Source organism: Staurois parvus, unplaced genomic scaffold (genome assembly GCF_062004578.1).
Source record: "Staurois parvus isolate SC_StPar_1 unplaced genomic scaffold, SC_StPar_1.0 ptg000505l, whole genome shotgun sequence".
NCBI lineage: Eukaryota > Metazoa > Chordata > Amphibia > Anura > Ranidae > Staurois > Staurois parvus.
Genome location: NW_028318301.1, coordinates 2051134 through 2071176, shown reverse-complemented (window position 1 = coordinate 2071176; position 20043 = coordinate 2051134). Strand labels below are relative to the sequence as shown.

Genomic DNA, 20043 nt, shown 5'->3' with positions numbered 1-20043 from the left:
CCATTCTCCCAGTCCCTGCTGCTGAAAAACACCCTCACAGCATGATGCTGCCACCACCATGCTTCACTGGTTAAATGGCATTGGGCAGGTGATGAGTGTTGCCTGGTTTCCTCCAGAAATAAAATTTAGAATTGAGGCCAAACAGTTCAATCTTTGTTTCATCAGACCAGAGAATCTTGTTCCTCAGTCTTGAGTCCTCCAGTATAGCACATTTTTTTTTTTTTTTTTTAGCCTTCCCAAGATCTGTGCCTTGCAATAATTCTATCTTTGAGCTCTGCATGTGGTTTTTGACCTAATGGCTTTTGCTCTGATACAGTATACATTGCCAGGTGTGAGGCCTTTTATAGAGAGGTGTGAGCCTTTGCAAATGTCCAATCAATCTAATTTACCACAGGTGAATTACAGGTGCAGTACCTGATGGGCTGCAGGCCTAATTTGTCCCCTTCCTGTGCTGGGGCATTGCTTGCTGCTTCCCTCTGTGGGCTTGGTGTGCTTTTTTTCAGTTTTTTTTCTGGCAGCCATTTTCCCTATGTTCTTGCTGCCACTTTCCTCCTCTAGCAGCTGCTTTATGAGCTCAGTGGCGGCCATTTTCTTGGTGTCTGGCTCTATGTAGTTCACAAGTGGTGGCAATTTTTCTTGTAGCCATGTGACGGCCTCCCAACTCCCTCCTGATATTTCTGTTTTTCATGTTGGCTGTTCCCAGGCTTGTTGATTGCAGTGTGTGCTCCTTGTTGCTTTTCATTCTGCCTCTCCTGCAGTGGGACTGCTGGCCTCTCTGCTTTTGCCTGGTGTGGGGAGTCCTGGGTGGGTGTTCCTCCTCTTTGCTGGCCTGCAGTGTGGTGTCCTTTGGGGCTTCTCTTGCGACTAGTGGGCTTCCCTGGCAGTGCCTTCTCTGTGAGTCCCCTTTGAAGATGGTGTCTCAGGATCAAGTCTCCCCACCTGATCCCTCTTTGAGGTGGTGGTTCCCTCGGGGTCTCTGTTCCCATTGACACACTGCTGGTGGTCCTGGAGTCGTTTCCCGGGTGGAGGTGGCATTAGATTGTAAGGTGAGCAAGAAGCAACCCCTGCCCTCTCCTACTTCATCTGATCATGAGTCCACCGCTGTGGACATGATCCTGCTTGCAGATCCAGCTGATGAGATCCCTGACCCTTCTGATAGTGAGGATGAGTCCTCTGCTGCTGGGCATAAAAAGGCGCTGGTGGATGCACTTATCACATCAGTGGAAGAAACCTTAAAGATGGATGATGCCTCTGGGGCAACCGCAGATGTGTCTGTCCCCTTTGGTAGACACAAGCTGCCTTGCATGGTTAAGGTGTTACCTTCTCTTCCTTACTGTGACAAATTTGTATACAAAGATTGGTAACGTCCTAAGAGACCTTTTGTGGTCCCAAAGAGGTTTGCCATGCATTAGTCCTTTGAAGAATCTCCTCTGAAGAAGTGTACCATGCCACCTGTCATGGACCCTCCTATTTCCACACCTAATAAGGGCACTTTGATACCGGTGGAGGAGTTTCTGTGCTTTAAGGACCCGGTGGACTGAAAAGTGGAATCACAATATTCTTTATTGCTGACTTGGCTCTTTGGCTGGTTTTGGCCACTGCCCTGGTGTTTCAGAACCTTATAGATAAGGTTAAACTCCTTTGCCACGGCTTGGGTGGGGAGCAAGTTCCCCCTGCTTACATGGAAATGGCAGACCAGCTGGTCCAGGTCCTTAAGTTTGTGTGTGTGTGACATATCCTTGGATGCTGCCACCTTGCTCTCCAAGGTCTCCGTTTTTGGCAGTGGTGCTTCGACGTGTGCTGTGCCTCAATTGGTGGTCGGTGGCCCAGACCTCAAAAAAGGCTTTAACGGATTTGCCTTTCCAGGGTGTTCGCCTCTTTGGGGCTACCCTGGCTGACATCAAGAATCTTATCGGGGGAAAGATTACCTTTCTTCCACAGTCTAGACTGGGTAAGAAGCCACATCACAAGCGTGGTCCCTCTTTTTCTGCACACAAAATGCTTTTTCATCCCCCTGGATCTGCAGACAAGGGTTCAAGGCCCCTCGCAAGTAGTACCTAGTGCCTCTGGGCTGCCAAGCCTGCAAGTCTACAGACAAGTCGTCCTCGGCGTGTCCCTCCCAGTGTCCAGGGTGGGGGATCATCTGTGGTGGTTTGCGGACCTGTGGACTTCCCTGAATATCTGACAAGTGGGTCCATGCGTTGATCCTGGGTACAAAATAGAATTTTCGATCCTGACCTCCAGAGAGGTTTTTTTCCCTCCAACCTGCACCCCTCTCCTGCTCACCTGCATGCGTTCTATTCCAACCTGTCTATAGTTCTGAAAAAGGAAGGATGGTTTCACCTCATACTGGATCTGAAGACACTGAACTGCTTTGTGAAAGTGCAGAAGTTCTGGATGGGGTTCATTAAGTCTTTGGTGGACTCCTTCACCAAGGAAATTTCCTGGCGTCAATAGACATCAAGGATGCCTACCTGCGCATCCCCTTCTGTACTGGGCACCAGCACTTCCTCTGTTTCCCGGTGGGAGAGAAGCTCTATCAGTTTGTGGCGCTACCCTTTGGTCTTGCCTCCACTCCTTGGGTTTTCAGAAAGGTGCTTGCTCTGGGTCTGGCTTTGCTGAGAGAATGGGGCATTGCCGTGATTGGGTATCTGGATGACCTGCTTCTGAGAGCAGAGTCTCTCTCGGCTTTGGAGGACGATGTAGCAATCAAGATCAGCACCTTGCAGGAGTTTGGGTGGATCTTGAATTTCCAGAAATTCACTCTGATCCTGACCAAGAAGCTGGACTATCTGGGCCTGTTTCTGGACACGGCGTTGGCCAGGGTGTTGATGGAATCTGCCTGAGGCTCAGTTCCATACAAAGTCCCTTCAGAAGAAAATCCTGTCCAAGTGGGACAAGTCCCCCAACTTCTTGGACTCCCAAGTTCGTCTGGGTCAAAGACCAGGGTGTTGTTACTTTTGGTGTCTTCAACCTCCTGTCCTTCAGGAGGGGAAAATCTTCCCTTCCCTTGCATTGGTGATCACAATGGATGCCAACCTGTCTCACTGGGCAGGAGTGCTGGGAGCAAACTCTGCTCAGGGTTGCTGGATGCCAAAGGAGTCTGAGGCAGTGGACGGATCATCTTCGGGGGCACCCTGTCCGGATCCAGTTTGACAAGGCCATGGCTTATGTCAACCACCAAGGTGGGATAAAGAGTGTGGCAGCATCACTGGAGGCCTCCCGCACCCTCAGATGAGCGGAGCGTCACGTGCCGCCACTCTCCACCGTGCATATCTCCGGCGCGGATTACCTCAGCCATCAAACATTGGACCAAGGCGAGTAGTCCCTGCATCCTGACTTCTTTCAACAGGTTTGTCTCCGGGTGGGGCACTCCGGAAGTGGATCTCCTAGCTTCTCAGTTCAACAGGAAGGTGGCAAGATTTGTGGCCAGGACAAGAGATCCTTTGGCATACACAACAGATGCTCTAGTGACATTGTGGAGTCACTATCATCTCCTATACTGTATGTGTTAATTTTTGTTTATTGAAAATCTTACAAACCACATAACATATTTACATATATACAGAATATATATATATATATATATATATATATATATATATATATATATATATATGCTTTTTTGCTGGGAAAAACAAACAGAACCAATCATTTTAATATGATTATCTTTATTATTATTATACAGTATTTATATAGCGCCAACAGTTTTCTTAGCGCTGTACATTATAATGGGAGACAGTACACGAGACAGCACAGATACAATACACAAGGGGTTCGAGGGAGGGAGGAGTGTGGTACAGGAGGAAATAGCTGTGGGGGATGGAGTGGTGGGAAGAGTGGAGGAGATGGGCAATTAGGTGAGGGTGGGGTAGGCTTCTCTGAAGAGATGGGATTTCAGGGTGCGCCTAAAGGTGAGGAGGGTAGGTGACAGTCTGATGGATTGGGGTAGTGAGTTCCAGAGGATGGGGGAAGCCCTGGAAAATTCCTGGAGACTGGCATGGGAGGAGGAGACCAGGCAACTACAGAGTAGGAGGTCTTGTGAGGAGTGGAGGGTGCGTTTTGGGTGGTAGATGGATATCAGGTTGGTAATGTAGTTTGGGGCAGTGGTATGAACAGCTTTGTACGCTAATGTTAATAATTTTAATTTTATGCGTTGGGCAATCGGAAGCCAGTGGAGGGATTGGCAGAGGGGGGTGGCAGATACGGAGCGGTTAGTAAGGTGGATGAGTCTGGCCGCTGAATTCAGGATAGACTGAAGCGGGGATAGCCTGTGTTGAGGTAGGCCGGTGAGGAGGAAGTTACAGTAGTCAAGTCGTGATATAATAAGGGAGTGAATGAGTTGCTTTGTAGTTTCTGGAGTTAGGAACGTGCATATTTTGGAGATGTGGAGTCTTCATGAATTTGTCAGCGATTGGAGCTGGAAAGACAGATTGGAGTCTAGAATGACACCTAGTACTCTGGCTGGGGTGGGGTGGGGCTGATGGTGGCATTGTTGGTCGTGATGGAGAGGTCGGGGGGGGGGGCACGGGCTGGGGAGAAAACTAGGAGCTCGGATTTAGCAAGGTTTAATTTGAGGAAGTGGAGTGACATCCAGTCTGATATGTCGTTCAGAAGGCTAGTGATTCGGGCGGAGACTGATGGGGTGAGGCGGGGGGTAGAGAGATTTGAGTGTCATCGGCATAGAGATGGTAATTGAAGTCATGGGAGTGTAACAGTTGACCAAGGGAGGAGGTGTAGATGGAGAAGAGAAGGGACCCGAGGACAGAACCTTGGGGGACCCCAACAGTGAGGGGGAGGTGGCAGCGTTATAGGTAACACTGAAGAAGCGTTGTGATAGATAGGAAGAGAGCCAGGAGAGAGCATAGTCTCTGAGGCCAAAAGAGTATAGTTTTTTGAGGAGGAGGGGGTGGTCGACCATGTCGAAAGCCGCAGAGAGGTTGAGGAGTAGTAGCACTGAGTAGTGGCCATTGACTTTGGCGGTTAGCAGGTTGTTCGTGAGTTTGAGTAGGGTGGTTTCGGTGGAGTGTAGGGGACGGAAGCCAGATTGTAGGGGATCAAGGAGGTTGTTGTTGGTGAGGTGGGAGATTAGGCAATTATAGGCTAGATGCTCAAGGATTTTGGATGTAAATGGCAGCAGGGAAATGGCTCTAAGGTTGTTTAGGTCGGTGGGATCCAGGGAGGGTTTTTTGAGTATGGGAGTGATGTGCGCGTGCTTCAGAGGGGAGGGGAATGCGCCAGTAGAGAGGGAGAGATTAAAGATGTGGGTGAGGGAGCTTAGGATGGAGGAGGAGGGTGATCGTAGGAGTTGTGTGGGGACAGGGTCAAGGGGGCAGGTGGTAAGGCGAGCTTTGGAGAAGACCTTAGCGACCTCTTCAGTGGTAGCAGGTTTGAAGGAGTGGAGTGTTGAGGGGGTTTTAGTGTGAGGAATGTTGGGCGTGGTGGAGGTCTGGACAGTGGCGAGGTCAAAGGAGAGAAGTGTTGAGGGGGTTTTCGTGTGAGGGATTCTAGGTGGGGCGGACGTCTGAGCAGTGGTGATGTCCCTGCGAATTGCATCTATCTTGCTTTGGAAGTGGTTAGCAATCTCGTGGGCGGTGAGTGAGGTACTGGGTGGAGGTGGGGGCGGAGAGAGCAGGGAGTTGAAAGTGGAGAAGATCCAGCGAGGACTGGAGGAGAGGGTATTGATGAGGGTTACAAAGTAGGCTTGCTTGGCAGCGTGGAGGGAGGAAGTGTAGGTGAGGAAGGCGGATTTATATCGGGTGAACGCTTGTTGGGCTCTGGTTTTGCGCCATAGTCGCTCTAGTGCATGACTGCATCGCTTGAGATTTTTGGTATGGTCATTCTGCCAGGGTTGAAGCGGTCGGGGTCTAATGGAGTCTAACCAGGTGGAGAAGTCGTCGAGGAAGCGGGATACGGGCCCAGGAGGCCGATAGATTACTGCAATCCTCAGGGGGATTGGAGAGAATAGTTGGATGCAGTGGGCCTCAAAGGAGGAGAAGGATAGAGAGGGAAGGTTTGGGAGGACTAGGAAAGGTGCGCTGTGGTGACAGGAGCATACCAACCCCACCACCTTTTCGACCGCTGGGTCTGGGTGAGTGGGTCCAGGTGAGACCTCCATATGAGAGTGCGGCAGGGGAGGTAGTCAGTGGTTTGGATCCATGTTTCAGTGATCGCCAGGAGGTTGAGGAAGCGGGAGACAAAGAGGTTGTGGATGGCGGTAAGTTTGTTGCAAACCGGACGTGTGTTGAGGAGTGCACACGAAAATGGAGGGGTGGTTTTGGGGAGCAGGGGTTCGGTATTAGGTTGAATGGGTTGCGGCAGTTCGTGGAAGTAGGCGGGTGCCTTGTGAGTGAGGTGGTGGAGGACCAGGGTTCGGGGAGATGTCCCTCGCTTTTAGGAGAAGAAGGGTAAGAAAGGTGACATGGGAGCGGGATGTACAAGCGTGTGTGGTTCTACCATTGGTGGCGTTCAGGTCAGTAGGAGAGTGGAGTAACAGGAGGAGGGGGTGAGTGCTATAGAGAGGAGATGGAAGCAGTGAGGGCTCGATGTATAGTTGTTTGGGAGGAGCAGGGGGATAGAGAGAAGAGATTTTGGGGACAGAGGAGAAGAGTATGAGGAGGAGTACAGGTGGCATTTTAGAGAGGTAAACGAAGTGGTGGACAAGTGAGGTGGAAAGTCTCTCGGGGCGCTTGGTTGTAGATAGTCGGCATGCAGTGGCGTTTCTCGTAGTTGTAATTTTCCGTGACAAAAGATCTCGTGCTTAGGATCAGGATGGGTAGAGTTCAGTTCGGTCAGTTGTGGTCAAGGGTAGTCAAGTTGCAAGTTCCAGTTTTTGTCAGTCCCAGGTTGAGGGGTGAGGTTTGGTTTGAGGAGATGTGGGGTGGACATCAGCAGTGCAAGTATTTCCGGGGGCTTTGGGTCAGGGCAGGGTTGTGCCGGGGTAGGCGATGGTAGGCCTCACCAGGTCGAGATCATCCGTTGGGCTTGAGGAGATGCAGGGTGGACGTCGGATGGGCTTTGTGTCAGGGCAGGGTTGTGCCAGGGTAGGCGATGGTAGGCCTCTTAACAAACCCGACCTTCACCTATACACACCCTAAGAAATGATTACACATTTATCCCATGCATGCAGCCTTTTTTCAAAAAATCTGATCTTAAAAAATCTAGGGGATGTGAAAGGTCAGAAAGAGAAGCCACTCACCCAGAGACTGACAGACAGCAGCTAATGGGACCTGACATTTCTCCACGCTTTTGTCCAGGTTTTTGGCCGCTACTTGTCCTTCTCAAGACTCCAAATCTTCCTAACCTCACCCAGAATGTTGTGCACTACCACTTCGACAGGAAGGACTTTTTTGTGAATGGAAACCTGACACACCATGCATTCCACGTGTAGTAACGGACTACTAAGCTAACTAGAAAAAGTGTCTCAAAATCAAAGTCCCGGTGAGTTTGAAAGGCTCCGTAAGACCTTTCCGCATAACTCAAGCGGGAAAGGAAAGGGAAATGCAAAGCCCCACCCACACGCTTGTAGACTTCTATATTGAAGGGGCACTGAAGCAAGAAATGGTCCATTGTTTCTTCCACCCCACCACACTCCACTCTTGTACAACCACTGTTCTCCGCAGAGCGATGCTTCAGGTTGCCCTTCACATACAGTGAAGGAAATAAGTATTTGATCCCCTACTGATTTTGAATGTTTGCCCACTCACAAAGAAATGATCAGTCTAAAAATTAAATGGTAGGTGTATTGTAACACTGAGAGACAGAATAGCAACAACATATTAAAAAGAAATGCATGTCTAACAAATTATGCACCGATTTGTATGTTCATGAGGGAAATAAGTATTTGATCCCCTATCATTCAGCAGGATTTTTGGCTACCAGGTGTCTTTCATACAGGTAACAAGCTGAGATTAGATGCAGTCTCTTAAAGGTAGTGCTGCTAATCTAATTTCTTTACCTGTATAAAAGACACCTGCCCACAGGAGCAGTCAAACCATCAAATTCCAAACTCTCCACCATGGCAAAGACCAAATAGCTGTCCAAGGATGTCAGGGACAAGATTGTAGACCTACACAAAGCTGGACTGGGCTACCAAACTATCAGCAAGCAGCTTGGTGAGAAGGCGACAACAGTTGGTGCAATCATTTGCAAATGGAAGAAACCTAAAACAGCTGTCCGTCTCCCTAGGTCTGGTGCACCATGCAAGATCTCACCTCCGTGGAGTGTCAATGATCATGAGAACAGTGAGAAATCATCCCAGAACTAAACGTGAGGATCTTGTCAATGATCTCCAGGCAGCTGGGACCACAGTCACCAAGAAAACAATTGGTAACACACTAGCCTGACAAGGTCCCTCTGCTGAAGAAAGCACATGTCTAAGTCCGTCTGAAGTTTGCCACTGAACATCTGAATGATGCAGAGGAGGACTGGTTGAAAGTAAAAACCACGTGCTTCAAACAGTGCAATATCCTGTGCAACAAAACATGAATATAAAAATATATATACGATCATAAATTATTATAAAGTCCGCTTTGTGCTTCAAATCTTGCCAGTGCCAATAAATGTGCCGTGCAACACTCCCAGTGCTAAAGAATAGGGGTACGCTCACCTTCCTGATTAGCCAAACTAAGTGGCTAATATCACTTTTGTCCCATCAGGACTAAATGGTATTTTCCATGCTGGGTGCTTATTTCCACCTTCGAATGGATAGGCTTGTGCTACCAACTTTCTCCCACCAGGGGTCTCCCTCACTCCTTTCTATCCACACTGAGCCTTGGTGGATAGATGAGGCAAGACTGTATACTGCTTCCACCTCCCGGTATTGGGGGATAACATAGAAAAGGAAGTAACAATAGTGCCTTATCCTTTTAAACTTAAGTGCTTTTATTAAAAGAATTGCGCACTCACACATTAAAGTGCTATTACAGACAATTAAACTGTGCCCAGATCCTCAGTTTGTACTTGCCGCTTGTTCACATCAGCGTCGTGACATCAGAGCCCCTCCCCTACACGTTACACCACAGGGTCACGTGGCTTCATCAGGGAGAATCAATTGGACGCCACTGTGCTGTGCTCTTTTATAGTGGCCATCCCGGCACCATTTTCCCATAGACCGCATGTGCGCGGCCATCTTTATGGGGTCAATTGCCGCTATATGTTTACCAGCAATGAGTGTGATATTTGTTTAGTATTTTTGCAGAATGGATTTAACCATGATTACAATTAATCATTATTAATGGATCTATGTGTATTAAAAAAAAAAATAAAAAAAATTTGTATTCTAAAATGACCTAAAATTGACCTAGAAAAATGTAATACTAAAAATTGCTAATAAAGCAGGTCAGATCAAATTCCTTATTTAGACCATGGGGGGCTAAACACCTCCATTTCATAAATCCACTTGGATTCCTTTTTACTGATCTCTCTCACCAGATTGTCTCCTCTCCAATGTCTATTGTGTTTCTCTATTCCCCAGAATTGCAACTCCGAAGCGTCCTTATAATGGAATTGTCGGAAATGGTAAGAAACATGATGGTATTTATACCCTCTGTTAATATTATATACATGCTCCTTAATGTGTTCTTTCAGTGCCCTTTTTGTTCTACCTATATAAATTAGGTTACATGGGCACTTCAACGCATAAATGACACACTTTTTTTCACAAGAAATTTGGAGAACATTGGAGAGGAGACAATCTGGTGAGAGAGATCAGTAAAAAGGAATCCAAGTGGATTTATGAAATGAGGTGTTTAAGCCCCCATGGTCTAAATAAGGAATTTGATCTGACCTGCTTTATTAGCAATTTTTAGTATTAAATTTTTCTAGGTCAATTTTAGAATATTTTAGGTCATTTTAGAATACAATTTTTTTTTTTTTAATACACATAGATTCATTAATAATGATTAATTGTAATCATGGTTAAATCCATTCTGCAAAAATACTAAACAAATCATGATTATCATCCAATTATATGATATAGTAATGTCATATGATTTATTTAAATGAAAGATGTAATGATTAAAAAGTAGGAAGTAGCGATTAAATGATGTTGTCATTATATTTAATTTATATGTAATTATATTAGTATAAAATATCTTTTATGATTTATCATTCAATATTTATTTTCTATTTATTATATTTTTTATTTATTAATTATATATAATTATTTTAATTCTGATTTATAATGCTAATTAGGTATAATGACACTAAGGAAGAAGTGAAGGGTCATTTGAACCCATTATTAAATTTAGACATGGCATTAATAATCAGTATATAGGTGGTTTTAATATAAAAACATTTTTTAATGAGTTATAAATAAACAATATACATTTTTAATTAATTCCGAATTTAGGGGACAGGTATTGGTGATACACTGATATCTGTAAAGATCATTTTTTATTATTGATAAGGGTTTATTTATAATAAAAATAGTGGGTAATAGTAAGGATACATATGTTATATATACACTTTCAGTTAATCTAATTAATATAATTTATTTTTATAGAATTGTTAGTTTTAGTATGTAATTGTACAGTTGTAATGATGCCAAGATCCCATTTGTTTGTACGAGTGACAATATAGTCAGAGAATAGAAGGTCCACAATTTATAGTTAATAATATGGAACAGATAAGTCTAACGTACATATCACACTCATTGCTGGTAAACATATAGCGGCAATTGACCCCATAAAGATGGCCGCGCACATGCGGTCTACGGGAAAATGGCGCCGGGATGGCCTATATAAAAGAGCACAGCACAGTGGCGTCCAATTGATTCCCCCTGATGAAGCCACGTGACCCTGTGGTGTAACGCGTAGGGGAGGGGCTCTAACATCACGACGCTGATGTGAACAAGCGGCAAGTACAAACTGAGGATCTGGGCACAGTTTAATTGTCTGTAATAGCACTTTAATGTGTGAGTGTGCAATTCTTTCTTTAATAAAAGCACTTAAGTTTAAAAGGATAAGGCACTATTGTTACTTCCTATTCTGTTATCCCCTAATACCGGTGGAAGCAGTATACAGTCTTGCCTCATCTATCCACCAAGGCTCAGTGTGGCTAGAAAGGAGTGAGGGAGACCCCTGGTGGGAGAAAGTTGGTAGCACAAGCCTATCCATTCGAATGTGGAAATAAGCACCCAGCATGGAAAATACCATTTAGTCCTGATGGGACAAAAGCGATATTAGCCACTTAGTTTGGCTAATCAGCAAGGTGAGAATACACCTATTCTTTAGCACTGGGAGTGTTGCACGGCACATTTACTGGCACTGGCAAGATTTGAAGCACAAAGTGGACTTTATAATAATTTATGATCGTATATATATATTTTTATATTCATATTGTGTTGCACAGGATATTGCACTGTTTGAAGCACGTGGTTTTTTTCACGTTTATATCATTTTGAGTCATATGTTTGATTGATTTAATACATATTGTGAAGCGCGTCACATTTAGATATAATTCTGATTTAATTTTTCACACACATTATGAGTATAGGTTTAGTGTTGATGCATCACAAATTTATTTGATATTTGTTAAATTCCACAGTTTTATAAGATTGTTGCACAGAGAGAATATCACATTTTAGCTCACGAGTATCACTTTTATTAGGACTGGTTGAAAGTGTTGTGGTCAGATGAGACCAAAATCGAGCTCCTTGGCATCAACTCAACTCGCCGTGTTTGGAGGAGGAGGAATGCTGCCTATGACCCCAAGAACACCATCCCAACTGTCAAACATGGTGGTGGAAACATTCTGCTTTGGGGGTGTTTTTCTGCTAAGGGGACAGGACAACTGCACCGCATCAAAGGGACGATGGACGGGGCAATGTACAATCAAATCTTGGGCGAGAACCTTCTTCCCTCAGCCAGGGCATTGAAAATGGGTCATGGATGAGTGTTCCATCATGACAATGACCCAAAACACATGGCCAAGGCAACAAAGGAGTGACTCAAGAAGACGCACATTAAGGTCCTGGAGTGGCCTAGCCAGTCTCCAGAACTTAATCCGATTGAAAATCTGTAGGGGGAGTTGAAAGTTCGAGTTTCAAACATCAGCCACCAAACCTTAAAGACTTGGAGAGGATCTGCCAAGAGGAGTGGGCCAAAATCCCTCCTGAGATGTATGCAAACCTGGTGGCCAACTACAGGAAACGTCTGCCCTCTGTGATTGCTAACAAGGGATTTGCCACCAAGTATTAAGTCATGTTTTGTGAAGGGGATCAAATACTTATTTCCCTCATGAACATGAAAATCAGTGCATCATTTTTTAGACATGCATTTCTTTTGAATTTTTTGTTGCTGTTCTGTCTGGTACAATACACCTACCATTCAATTTTTAGACTGATCATTTCTTTGTGAGTGGGTAAACATTCAAAAGCAGCAGGGGATCAAATACTTATTTCCTTCACTGTAGAGTCTGTTGGGAAGGGGTTAATTTGGCCCCTAGGATGATCTGGGGGACCCCATCAGAATTCTGGGAGCACACCATGAAGGACCACAGAGACAGGTTGGTTCTGGTATGCTCATTTATTGGTAGCATGAACAGCAATTAAATACAAAACAGTTATGGAGGGAGGATGTCCCTTCATCCAATCAGATTATTACAGCCAATACCAAATCAACCAATCAGAACAGTTATGGAGGGAGGATATCCCTCCATCCAATCAAAACATCATTAGCTAATCATATTTTATACCATGATTATATAAAATTGTTGTGGTCTGCAAGAATCCAAAGTTTGCTTATCTGTAAATCGTGTGATTTTAACAAATTTCGGGCAGGTTGACATGACATATTAGAATTACAATAAACAGTAGCTGAGTAAACATGCAGTATTGATTTTTGATCAAAGTTCTCTATCTGTGGAGGAGAATAAAAATGTTAGTATTTTTCAGATTTATTAAAGTAGATTTTAGACAGGCATAAGAGATTAACCCTTTCTCTCACAATCCCCTCTTAAATCACAATGGGATTTCTCTCACAGAGCTATATTCCTTTGTCTGATTACACATACAGAGAACAATTCTATATACTTCAAGAAGAGAGCAAGCACATTTAATATCAGCATTCCTGCTTTCTTAAAGCATAGGAAAATACCTCCAAAGAAATCATCAATTGGTCCTAGGCCTTTAACCAATTCACGCCCAGCCAATAGCCAAAAGGTGGCCGGAAAAATGTATTGGATTTCCGGGTTGGACGCCAAGTGGCGTCCTCCCGCACATGCGCACTTTTCGCGCTTGCAGAGCCGCACAGCGGCCCGATCTGTCACCGGCTGTGTACCTCGGACACGGCCGATGACAGACCTGAGTATCGGCCCCGTTGCCGGTATCATGTGACCTGCTGTGACCAATCACAGCTGGTCACATGACAGTTGTATACAATGGATGGCTTCATTCATGCCATCCATTGTATACTGCTGTCTAGCTGTGAATGGTCAAAGCTAATCACATGCACATGTCATGTGATTAGCTGTGGCCAAATCACAGCTAAGCATAAAAAAAAAAAACCCTGAATGAATCGATGTCATTTAGGTAAATGCTTGCTTATAGCAAAGTAATTCTTTGCTATAAGCAAACTGTGTAAAAAAAAAAAAAATACTGATCACTTCCCCAAAGTAGTACAATGTTACTATGGTAACATTGTACTACTTTGGACATAGTGAAATTTGAAAAAAAAAAATCTTAAAAAAAAAGTTATAAAAAATTATATATATATATATATATATATTTATTTATTTATTTATTTTTTCACACTGTCACCAGTCAGTGTCCCTGATCACCGCCATGCCAGGTATATGAAGAATCTGTACTGCACTGGTGACAGTATGTAAAAAAAAAAAAAACAGTACATTTTTTGCATTTTTTTCATTCTCCGAAAAATTACAAACAAAATACAACTTCAAAAAACTCGCCATGCCTCTTATGAAGTACGTCGGACAAAAAGGGGTCATTTGGGGGATATCTGTACTGTTCTAACATTCTTGGACCTCAACAAATTAGATTGGCCGTCAGTACTTCAGGATTGATCAATATTCAGATCTATACCATAGTTTGTGAACTCTATAACTTTCCTACAAACTAAAAAATACATACTAATTTGGGTTATTTTCACCAAAGACATGTAGTAGAATACATCTTGGCCTAAATTTATGAAGAACAATTATTTATTTGCAAACTTTTATAACAGAAACAAAAATGTTTGTTTTTTTTTTTGTTTTTTTTTTCAAAGTTTCCGGTCTTTTTTTGATAATTTAGCAAAAAATAAATACCCCGGCGGTGATTAAATACCACCAAAAGAAAGCTCTAGTTGTGAAGAAACTGATACAATTTTAGTTTTGGGTACAATGTTGTATTACCACACAATTGTCATTCAAAGTGTGAGAGCGCTGAAACCTGAAAAATGGCCTGGGCAGGAAGGGAGAAAATTGCCCGGTATTCAAATGGTTAAATGGATTCCATCCTTCTTCAGCTATTTTCCTGGCCTTCTCTTGGAGGGCTGAAAACTCTTCCCTATGTTTGCTAATGTCATAATAGTCTGGGACATCAAAACTAGTGTTATGTATCCAAGTACAGCATTCATATTCCTCAGTCATCTCACATAATCCCGTTAAGGCAGAACTCAGATTCAATAGCAAAATTATGTATTTCTAGCTGTTTTCTAATCGCTCTTTGCTCTACGCTTAAAAGTTTAATATCCGCAGTATTCTTTTCCATTATGTCATCTAGAATGTGTGGATAGTTATTTAATCTATTCATTACCTCCACTCCCCAACCTGTCCATGATGGAAACCAAGCCCAAATCTTATCCTGAACTAGAAACAGGTCCTGTTTCTGTTTATACCTTAGTGGATACCTTGGATGGGGCCCTGCTTCCAGAAAATGTGTGTATGCATCCCCTTTCCCTCCAAGGACTCCCATGATGGGTATTAAGTAAGCTAGATAACACCATCCATGGGCTTCCAAGGGTATCCAGGGGTAACAGATCTTTCCACAGCATACAGTCAGGTCCATAAATATTGGGACATTGACACAATTCTAACATTTTTGGCTCTATACACCACCACAATGGATTTGAACTGAAACGAACAAGATGTGCTTTAACTGCAGACTGTCAGCTTTAATTTGAGGGTATTTACATCCAAATCAGGTGAACGGTGTAGGAATTACAACAGTTTGCATATGTGCCTCCCACTTTTTAAGGGACCAAAAGTAATGGGACAATTGACTTCTCAGCTGTTCCATGGCCAGGTGTGTGTTATTCCCTCATTATCCCAATTACAATGAGCAGATAAAAGGTCCAGAGTTCATTTCAAGTGTGCTATTTGCATTTGGAATCTGTTGCTGTCAACTCTCAAGATGAGATCCAAAGAGCTGTCACCATCAGTGAAGCAAGCCATCATTAGGCTGAAAAAACAAAACAAACCCATCAGAGAGATAGCAAAAACATTAGGCGTGGCCAAAACAACTGTTTGGAACATTCTTAAAAAGAAGGAACGCACCGGTGAGCTCAGCAACACCAAAAGACCCGGAAGACCACGGAAAACAACTGTGGTGGATGACCAAAGAATTCTTTCCCTGGTGAAGAAAACACCCTTCACAACAGTTGGCCAGATCAAGAACACTCTCCAGGAGGTAGGTGTATGTGTGTCAAAGTCAACAATCAAGAGAAGACTTCACCAGAGTGAATACAGAGGGTTCACCACAAGATGTAAACCATTGGTGAGCCTCAAAAACAGAAAGGCAAGATTAGAGTTTGCCAAACTACATCTAAAAAAGCCTTCACAGTTCTGGAACAACATCCTATGGACAGATGAGACCAAGATCAACTTGTACCAGAGTGATGGGAAAAGAAGAGTATGGAGAAGGAAAGGAACTGTTCAGGACCCTAAGCATACCACCTCATCAGTGAAGCATGGTGGTGTCATGGCGTGGGCATGTATGGCTGCCAATGGAACTGGTTCTCTTGTATTTATTGATGATGTGACTGCTGACAAAAGCAGCAGGATGAATTCTGAAGTGTTTCGGACAATATTATCTGCTCGTATTCAGCCAAATGCTTCAGAACTCATTGGACGCCGCTTCACAGTGCAGATCGACAATGACCTAAAGCATACTGCAAAAGCAACTAGAGTTTTTTAAGGGAAAGAAGTGGAATGTTATGCAATGGCCAAGTCAATCACCTGACCTGAATCCGATTGAGCATGCATTTCACTTGCTGAAGACAAAACTGAGGGGAAAATGCCCCAAGAACAATACTGCAACTGAAGACAGTTGCAGTAGAGGCTTGGCAGAGCATCACCAGAGATGAAACCCAGCGTCTGGTGATGTCTATGCGTTCCAGACTTCAGGCTGTAATTGACTGCAAAGGATTTGCAACCAAGTATTAAAAAGTGAAAGTTTGATTTATGATTATTCTGTCCCATTACTTTTGGTCCCTTAACAAGTGAGAGGCACATATGCAAACAGTTGTAATTCCTATACCGTTCACCTGATTTGGATGTAAATACCCTCAAATTAAAGCTGACAGTCTGCAGTTAAAGCACATCTTCATTTCATTTCAAATCCATTGTGGTGGTGTATAGAGCCAAAAATGTTAGAATTGTGTCAATGTCCCAATATTTATGGACCTGACTGTATATGTGTTTCCCAGTGACATAGATCGAATACCTACAAGCTTTTGTGCAGTATCAGAATATCCTGCAATGGCTAAGAAAGCAAGAATTCTAGTTAAAGCAGGATTCTTATTATTAACCATAACATCTACGAAAGTTTCATTGAACACTGGATCCCGTAATATACAGAAGACAAATCTGAACTAAGAGAAAAGTTCAACTTTGGCTCACTGCAAGCTCCCCTCTTCTCATTTGAGATGTTACTTAACTTAAAACACCAGTCTGGAGGATGTGTTTTACTAAATATGTGAAAAGATAGTGTTGTTTTCATACATGGCTGATATATTACTCAGGGTTACAGGAGGTGATCCTTTAAGAAACTGTAGAAATCCTAGAGGGGAGGCTATCAGGGGGATTCTAGCAGTGCTAGGGTGCAATTTGCTACGTATCCAACATTTTCCATATCCTGACCTTTGTGCATAAGTGTACTTTAAACTTGAGCAATGACATTTTCCCAGTGAAGTTTCCACATCATTATAAGCAATTTCCCTTTTCTGTCTATCGCGGCCATACTGTGAGCCACAGAACTAATCATACCCAAATCATCTGGATGATATATACAGTTAGAAACAATCCATGTGGGCAGGAATACTATCAGGACTATGATAAATTGTCCACACCATCTTCCAAGAATATAGGGGCAAGACTAGCCAGGACATCTTTTTCAGAGACTTTTAAAACCTCGAAGAGTGAGTGAGGCAGGTGATAAACACCTGCTTCACCTCCTTTTATCTGTATCCGGTCCTTCAGGCTTGGAGGGAATTTTCTTTATCCTACTGGCATGGATCCAGGTATTAGCTTGTTCCGTTAGTTGTTACCACAACTACTGTAGTTGGTGGTCCAAAAGGGTATTCTTGCTTCTTATTCCGATTTAGTTGTTTAATCACCACAGCGTCACCTGTTACAATGGAGTGGGTTGGTTCCTGTGAAGGCAAAGTAAGAGTGCGAGTGTCAGGAATGGACTCGCCAATGGTGGTGGGACTCACCTGCCTTGTGGGCTGCAGTACCAGGGCTGGCCAGCGGGAGCTTTCAGCAACCAGAGGCTCACTCCTGCAATCAGCCATCACCTGAGGCTGATTGCAGGAGGTGTATTTAAGGAATGGCCAGACCTGCAGTCAGTGCCTTGTTGTACTGTTTTGCTTGGCCCCGGTATCCTGATCCTGCTTGCTTCTATCCTGATTCTGCACGAACTCTGCCTGTACTGAGTCTGACCTCTGCTAGTCCTGACCACTCTCCCGCCTGCTCCTGGTACCTTGTTTGTACGTTTGCTACCGACCGGCCTGCCCGACTACGTTTAGTGTTGTATGTATGGTTGTTTGTTGGAGGTTTGTTGCACTGTTATGTTTTGCACTGCGTTTAGGTATTGTTAGTCTTTAATAAATTGTATTATTTATACTATACCCGAAGCCTGCGTTTCCCTGTGTCAGTCCACACATTTCTGGTCATACCCAGATTCCTGACAGCGAGCTACTTTTGCCATAAACACGGTTTAATTTGTTAATCAGGTTTTTACAATATTCTTCCTGTATTTGCTCCAGGTCCCCTCTATTATTAGGGGCTTTCTAGTCCAAGGAGTGGGAAACTGTCTCCCCATCAGGATTTCAAATGGAGAGACCATTTGTCTTGGAGGGAGTCATTCTGATCTCAGCCAAGACTGCTGGCAGTGCATTTTTCCACTTGTGATAGGTCTCACCTGTGGCCTTCCTAAGCTTGTCCTTGATTGTTCTATTCATTCTTTCCACTACTCCCGAGCTCTGGGGATGATAGGGGATATGAAACTTCCACTCAATCTGGAGCGGTTTCACCAATTCCTGGCATACTTTGGATGTGAAAGCTGGACCATTATCAGAATTTATCTGAACTGGGCACCCCCACCTAGGAATTACTTCCTGAGTCAAGATTTTGACTACAGTCCTGCTATCCTCTCTGGTTGTCACAAAGGCCTCCACCCATCTGGAAAACATGTCCACTATCACTAGCAGATACTCCTGTCTTGTACCCATTTTGGGCATGTGAGTGAAATCAATTTGCAAGTGTGTGAAAGGTGAGGTAGGATATTGCAAATGGTCATGTGTGGGTTTGTGAGGAATGTTAGGATTATTTCTTATGCATTCAATGCATCTAGCCACAAATGTTTTGAAAAACAAAGGTAAGTGCAATATGTAGAAATCTTTGGCAATCAGTTCTGCAGTAACTCTCCACCCTCTGTGTCCTTTGCCATGGTACTGTGAATTGAACAAGGACACACTTCCTTGTGGGATACCTGGCCTCCCCTCTTTGGAGATGAGCCCTGTATTGGGGTCCAATTCCAAAGCTTGTGAAGCCCTGAAGTCCAGGTCTTCTTTAGTTGCAAAGGCCTGGAGATCTTGGAGTACTTGTTCCCAGGGAAGGGAGGGGGGCACTAGGGGTGAAAGTTGTACAAGAGCCTGAGTAGCACTGGCAGCTGTTTTTGCGGCTGCATCTGCCAGGGCATTTCCCTTAGCCCTGGCAGATGCAGCAACCTTTAGTGGCAAATGAATAGAAGCCAATAAATCATCAACCAAAGATGAATGAGAGATGGCTTTACCATCTGCAGCGATGAATCTTCTCCTTTTCCATATTACTCCAAAGTCATGAACAACCCAAAGGCATATTTGGAGTCAGTGTAAATGTTTACTTCTTGACCCTGAAATATCTGACAGGCCCTTGTGAGGGCAATCAGCTCAGCAGCTTGTGCTGACTGGTAGGGAATCGGTTTGGCTTCCAAAATTGTGTCAGGCAAACTCACAATAGCATAGCCTGCATGATAAGTGTTCTCATTAGGCCTGGAACAGGAGCCATCCACAAAGACAGTCTGCACCCCCTCCATTGGAGAAGAAAGCAGATCTGCTCTTGGGGAAGTATCCTGATGAATGATTTCAATACAGTCATGTGGGGAAGGTACCTCATCACCCTCCCATTTTAAACCCAATAAGGCATTCAAAACGGGGGTTGGGCCAGAGGTAGGGGAGCCATACTTGATGACCAGGGATAGGCTACTCAAGAGGATAACTTCATATCCACTGAGTCGCTGGGTAGACATGTGTTGTGTGTGTAGGTTCTTCAACAAGAACATTATTTGATGTGTGGTGTGTAACTCCATGGGATGACCCACTGTTAATGGAGTAGCCATCTCTACTGCCATGGCGCATGAAGCCAGGGCCCTGAGACATGCCGGCATGCCCTGTACCGGCATTGGAACCACTTTGGAAAAGAAGGCCCACTGTCTTAGCTTACCCCCATGCTCCTGTGCTAATACCCCTGCCATGGTTTTACAGTTGTCCCTTGCAAACAAATGAAACATTTTACAGTAATCAGGAAGTCCTAAACCAGGAGCTGTCACCATTGCAGTTT

General features: G+C 44.1%; 1 pseudogene; it reads right to left on the bottom strand.

Moving 5' to 3' along the window:
• Positions 1-14276: 14276 nt before the first annotated feature.
• Positions 14277-19834, bottom strand: LOC149451930 (uncharacterized; annotated as a pseudogene).
• Positions 19835-20043: the final 209 nt, after the last annotated feature.